Source organism: Puntigrus tetrazona, unplaced genomic scaffold (assembly GCF_018831695.1).
Source record: "Puntigrus tetrazona isolate hp1 unplaced genomic scaffold, ASM1883169v1 S000000977, whole genome shotgun sequence".
NCBI classification, from domain to species: Eukaryota; Metazoa; Chordata; class Actinopteri; order Cypriniformes; family Cyprinidae; genus Puntigrus; species Puntigrus tetrazona.
In genome coordinates, this window is record NW_025048572.1 from 44,595 (window position 1) to 50,594 (window position 6,000).

General features: G+C 32.4%; 1 pseudogene; it reads left to right on the forward strand.

Annotated features, from left to right (window-relative positions):
- Positions 1-91: 91 nt before the first annotated feature.
- LOC122337936 lies at positions 92-212 on the forward strand (annotated as a pseudogene).
- Positions 213-6,000: the final 5,788 nt, after the last annotated feature.

Below are 6,000 nucleotides of genomic sequence, written 5' to 3' on the forward strand. Positions count from 1 at the left end.
ATTTTTTTTTGTATTTCATTCATTACTTATCTAGTATAATGGCACTTAGTGTGCCTCACCTTAAAATAGGGGGCTTTTTGTAGAAGAAGCCGCTTACGGCCATACCAATTCCTGTTCACGCCTGATCTCGTCTGATCTCAGAAGCTAAGCAGAGTTGGGCCTGGTTAGTACTTGGATGGGAGACTGCCTAGGAATACCAGGTGCTGTAAGTTTTTGAGTTTTTTCACTACTTATCTAATACACTGGCCCTTAGTGTGGTCAAAGTTTGACCAGCTCTTTGCTTTGCCTTACTGCTTATTTAATTCAATTGCCTTTAAAGTAGCTGTTCTTTAAACAGAGTTTGACTGTTTTAACTACTTAACTAATGCTCTTATCTTTAATGTAGCTCATTTTGAAGTATTTTTTTGTATTTCATTCATTACTTATCTAGTATAATGGCACTTAGTGTGCCTCACCTTAAAATAGGGGGCTTTTTGCAGCAGCTTTCGCTTACGGCCATACCACCCTGTTGGCGCTAGAGAGCACACAGAGTTTTTGGCTGCAGTAGGGAGAGGAAGGCTCTCCTCCATCTTGTTTGCTGTTATTATTATTATTTTTTTTTTTTTTTCTTTTGATAATTTCTTAAAGGCTGTTGTTTTTTGAGTTACATATTAGTTACATATTAGATGAACAAAGATGTGAGATCAAAAAACTATGTAAAACTGAAAAAATGGTCTCTTTTTTGCATTTGCCCAACTACATAAAAGACAATGAAATAATACAGAAATTGGTGGATTGGAGAGTGAATCCTATCTTCCCGTTAAGAAGGAGATATTATCCAGGCACAGCAGTTGCAGACGGAACAAGATTTATAAAAGTTAAATTTCCACAGGACATTGTGACTTTGCCATATAATGTAAGATTTGACACGGAGGAAGGACCAAAATATTTTAGAGTAATTCATGATGACCAACTGAAGACTTGCAGAATTTTGCGCTAGCACGGAGCATGAAAAAAAAGACTGCCCTCAATACACCTGCAGAGAATGTCTGGAACAGGGGCATTTTTGCTCGGGACTGCTCAAGCCCAGCGGTGCCAAGACTGTGAAAGGACGTGGATGAGGTGCAACTGTGAATCTGAGGAGGAGGACAATAATGAAATGGAGACCGAGGCACAGAAGCGCCGGAGGAGCCAAGCAAAGATGAAATTCAGGAGGCGGATGTAATTTCTGAAGATCTTCGTGAACGAGGAGAGGAGGAGCGTATGAGGAGAGAGGACAATGGAGATAAAGAAATTGAAGTTCATACAACGGAGACTGAGACACAGTGTATAACTAACAATGAAGGACAAACGAAAGAGAAGGAATGTGCAACAACGAGTGAAGTTGCAGCTGGATGGACTGAAGTGAGGTAAAGCGTATGAGAAAAACGGCTGAAATTAACTTTGAGCTTGAAAGTAGAACTCTGGACATTCTAAACAAAAGACGTAAAATGACAAGAGGGGTCAAAATAAATATTGAACAGGTATTAAAGAAACAAAAGTTAAGGAAAGAAGTAAGAGCAAGACAAAATGATGAACAAGTTGATATAAATTCTTAGATATCAAGAGAGGAAAATATATTGATGATTGGCTGTTTTGGTTCTTGTTTCTTCTTTCTCCTATTATGAGTAATTTAAGTCTGGTCTCGATTAATGTTAGAGGATTGTCATCTAAATGGAAATTTGAAAATGTGATCAATTTAACAAAGCAATGTGATGTTATCTGTATTCAAGAGACTGGATGGAATGAAATAATATTGGATGATCTTAAAAAGGCTGGGATGGAGAAATATGGTACAGCAAACGATGTCAATAAGAAAAAGGTCTGGCGATACTTGTTAGAAGGGGAGCAGTGGAATCAACAAAAGTTTTATTTAAAGATAATAATGGAAGGATTTTAATTGTAAAAATTATGGATAAGGAGAAGAAATAATAATATGTAATATACATGCTCCAAATAAAGATACAGAAAGAGTTACGCTTTTTTAAAAACTGAATGATTTGATTATTGGATGTAAGAGCGTTGTTATTATAGGGGATTTTAATACTATTTTAGAAAGAATAGATGCTGAAGATCACATGGTGTACAGAGCCGATGTTGGAAGAAAAGAATTGAAAAGTATGATGTATAAACACCAATTAGTAGATGTATGGAGAGAAAGAAATAGAGTAAAAGAGAATATTCAAGAAGACAGTGGGTGAAAAGCAGTTTAAAACAAAGCAGAATAGATTTTCTTTTTATGTAATAGGAGTTTTGAGCATTTTATTTCAAAAGTGTTTTATAAAATGTACAGTGGGAGCGATCATGATTTTTATTTGTAACGATGGATTTCAGTGGTGTGGAGAGAGGACCAGGGTATGGGTGCTTAATGCAGAACTTTTAAAGAATGATTTTTACAAAATGGAAATTGAAAACGTAATAATTAATAGTGTAAATGATGTTCTATACGATGAAGCAATATGCACATGGTGGGACAATATAAAAGCAGACATTAAAAGATTATCTATAGAATTTTCTAAGAAAATACAGAAAGCAAAAAGAGCTAAAGAAAGAGAATTACAAAAAATGGGAAAATGAAATGAAAAGGTAAGTGAAGGAACTACAGACATTAGGAAAATAGTAGCGCTTGAAGAGAAACTTAAAAAAATGGAAGAAGACAAATGTGAGGGTGCTAGAATAAGAAGTAAAATAAGGAATACAGTAGAAGGAGAAAGAAGTACAAAAGTTTTTTATGAGGTAGAAAAGACAAGACAAAAAAGCTGACCTAATAAAAAATGTGTCTTTAGAAGGTAGAAACATAAAAGATAAAGAAGGAATATTAAAAGCTGTCCAGGATTTCTATAGTGTTTTATTTAAGACAGAAGGAGTTAATGTAGAAGATGAAGAATTCTTTGTTAAATCAAATTAAAGTAAAAGTAACAGAAGATGATAAAAAATGTGTGATAGTGATATAGCAGAAGAAGAGATAAAGGAAGCTATATAACACAATTAAGCAACAGGAAAAGCCCTGGCTTAAGATGGTTTATCTTCTGAATTTTATAAGGTTTTTAAAGATGTTTTAACACCAATTCTAAAAGATCTGTTCTTAATGATTTTTCAAAATGGGCAATTGAGTGAGAGTATGAAGAGAGGTATGATTAAAATAATATATAAAAAGAAAGGAAATAAAGATGATTTGAGGAATTATAGACCGTTGAGTATGCTCAATACAGACTACAAAATAGCAAAGATCTTTGCAAATAGACTTAAAAGAGTAACACCACACATCATCACGACCAATCAAGCGTACAGTATACTGGGAAGAGATATAGCAGATACAGTAACGAGTATTAGAGACTTAATTTGGTATACAAAAAGAGAAAAAAGGTGAGGGTTTCTATTTAGTATGGATTTAGAAAAAGCGTTTGATAGGAGTGGAATATAAATATTTATTTGATTTGCTTAAAAGATTTGGCTTTGGGAATAATTTCTTAAAGTGGATGAAATGTTTTTACACAGAAATTATTAGTTGTTTTAAAATAAATGGTTTTAACAGATTACATAGGAATTTCAAGATCCATAAGACAAGGATGTCCTTATCGGCCTTACTGTACACTATAGTCAGCGGAACTGCGTTAGGTTTAGCAATAAATGGAGAAAAAGAAATAAAAGGTATTTTAATAGAAGGTAATGAAATGGAACAAAAAGATTTTCCAGTATGCAGATGATACCACTTTATTTTTAAAGGATTCCAATAGTGTTGAGAAAGCTATAGAGATTTTTGATAAATATTGTAGTGGTTCGAGGAGCAAAAGGTAAATAAGGAAAAATCTGAATATGTTAAAATGGGAAAGGTAAGTTCCACAAATAAATTGGTGTTTTAAAGAACAAAAAGCAATATTAAAATTTTAGGCATTACGCTTGAATACGATGAGATTGTAACTAGAGAAATAAATTGAACTAAATTCTGAACAAAATGGATAAAAGATTACATTTTTGGAAACAGAGAGTACTGTTTCTAAAAGGGAAGGTGCTTGTATTAAATTCTCTTTTTTATCCAAAATGTGGTACGTTTTAAGTGTTGTAAGCTTACCAATATGGGTATATAAGAGAATAAAGCTATGATCTTAACATTTCTTTGGGCTGGTAAGTCGTCTAAAATTGCATATAATACAATCATTGGAAATGTGGAAGATGGGGGATTAGGACTGATAGATCCATGGCTAGAAGAATGAAAAGCATGAGGATTAAAATGGTAAAAAGGTTTTAAATAAAAGATAACATCCATGGAAAAGTGTTATGAGTTACTTTTATGAATAAGTGTGGACAAATAGGAGATGACTTTTTATGGATGGCTTTTTAAAGATGAGATGATAGGAAATATACCGGAGTTCTACAAAGAACTACTGAGAACTTGGAAAATGTTTTATGACAAGGTGTATGTAAAGATTGAAGGGAGAAAGCAAGTACCTACCGACAACCTTTGTTTTTTAAACCTAAATAATAAAAGTGCAGAAAAAACAATGTTTTATTGAAAACTGGTTTGCAGTAGGCTACAGACAAATAAAAGATATATTATACGAGAAGTGAGACCTGGATTTCTACCTACACAAGCGATAACTGATTCACTGGAGTGAAAAGGTAAGATATAGAAGACAAAAGGAATATTGAAGATCAGTATATAAAATTAAAAGTAGCAATACCAGAACAATGGATAAAAGCAATTGAGGACAATGAAGAAAAGAATCTGAGAATGAAAAACCACAGGTTTTTTTTTTGAAAGAGAGATGATAAGATTCCGTTGAATGAATGTGCTCATCAAGATGTTTTTACTGTTGTATACGTAGGAAGTAGTCTTTGTAAAACCTAAAGCAATAGAAAGTATTGGGAGAAGCTATTTGATTATTTTGATGCTTCTGAAATATGGAAAAATGTAAGGAAACTAATTTTAAAAAGTCCGGCTTTTAGAAAATTTTGATTTCCTATTAACACAATTGTGTGATGACGGAAATTATTTTATATAAAATTGGTTTAACGTAAGATGAACTCTATAAAAGTGTGTTTGGATAAAGAAGGAGTTTGCATTTATTTTTTTGAAATGTAGAAAGTTAAGTAATTTTTTTAAAATGTTATTTAAAAAAGATGGTATGTGATTTGTTGTATGAAGACAATCTTACTCTGGAGGAATGGGATGTGCTATTTTTATTTTGGATTTTGAGAAGGCTAAAAAACAAGTATGCACTTTAAGTATAAGTTAACGATTGCAAGATCTTTTAATATGGAAAAAAGAAGGAACATTATGAAAACAAAAAGAAAAGAAACTGTCGCCATCCATATTATATAAACAGATCTTGATGGATGAAATAAAAGATTTATATAATTATTGTAAAATGATTGAAAATATGAATTGTTTGATCATTGTATAACAAAAAATAATCCATATATTGTAAGAGTTGTAAATAGTTTCCTGAAGTCATTCACCCAGGAGATGTTTGAGATGCCAGTTTATTTCTTTATGATTTATGTTTGTTTTTAATGTATTTATTTGCTCAACATTTGAATAAAAAAAAACCAAAAAACTTTCGCCTGATATCAGAAGCTAAGCAGAGTTAAGACTATAAATTTATTACTTGGATGGGAGACTGCCTAGGAGAGATACCAGGTGCTGTAAGTTTTGAGTTTTTCAAAAAAAAAAAAAAAAAAGAAAAATCTTGTCTGATCTCAGAAGCTAAAAACGAGTTAGGCCTAGTTAACGTGCTGGATGGAAACTGCCTGGGAATACCAGGTGCTGTAAGTTTTGAGTTTTCACCTTATCTATTCTGCAGCCCTTAGTGGCCAAAGTTGTCAACTCTTTGCTTTCCCTTACTGCTTATTTAATTCAATTGCCTTTAAAGTAGCTGTTCTTTAAAGCAAGAGTTTGACTATTTTTAACTTTGTAGCTAAATATACTTATCTTTAATGTAGCTCATTTTGAAGTATTTTTTGTATTTCATTCGTACTTAT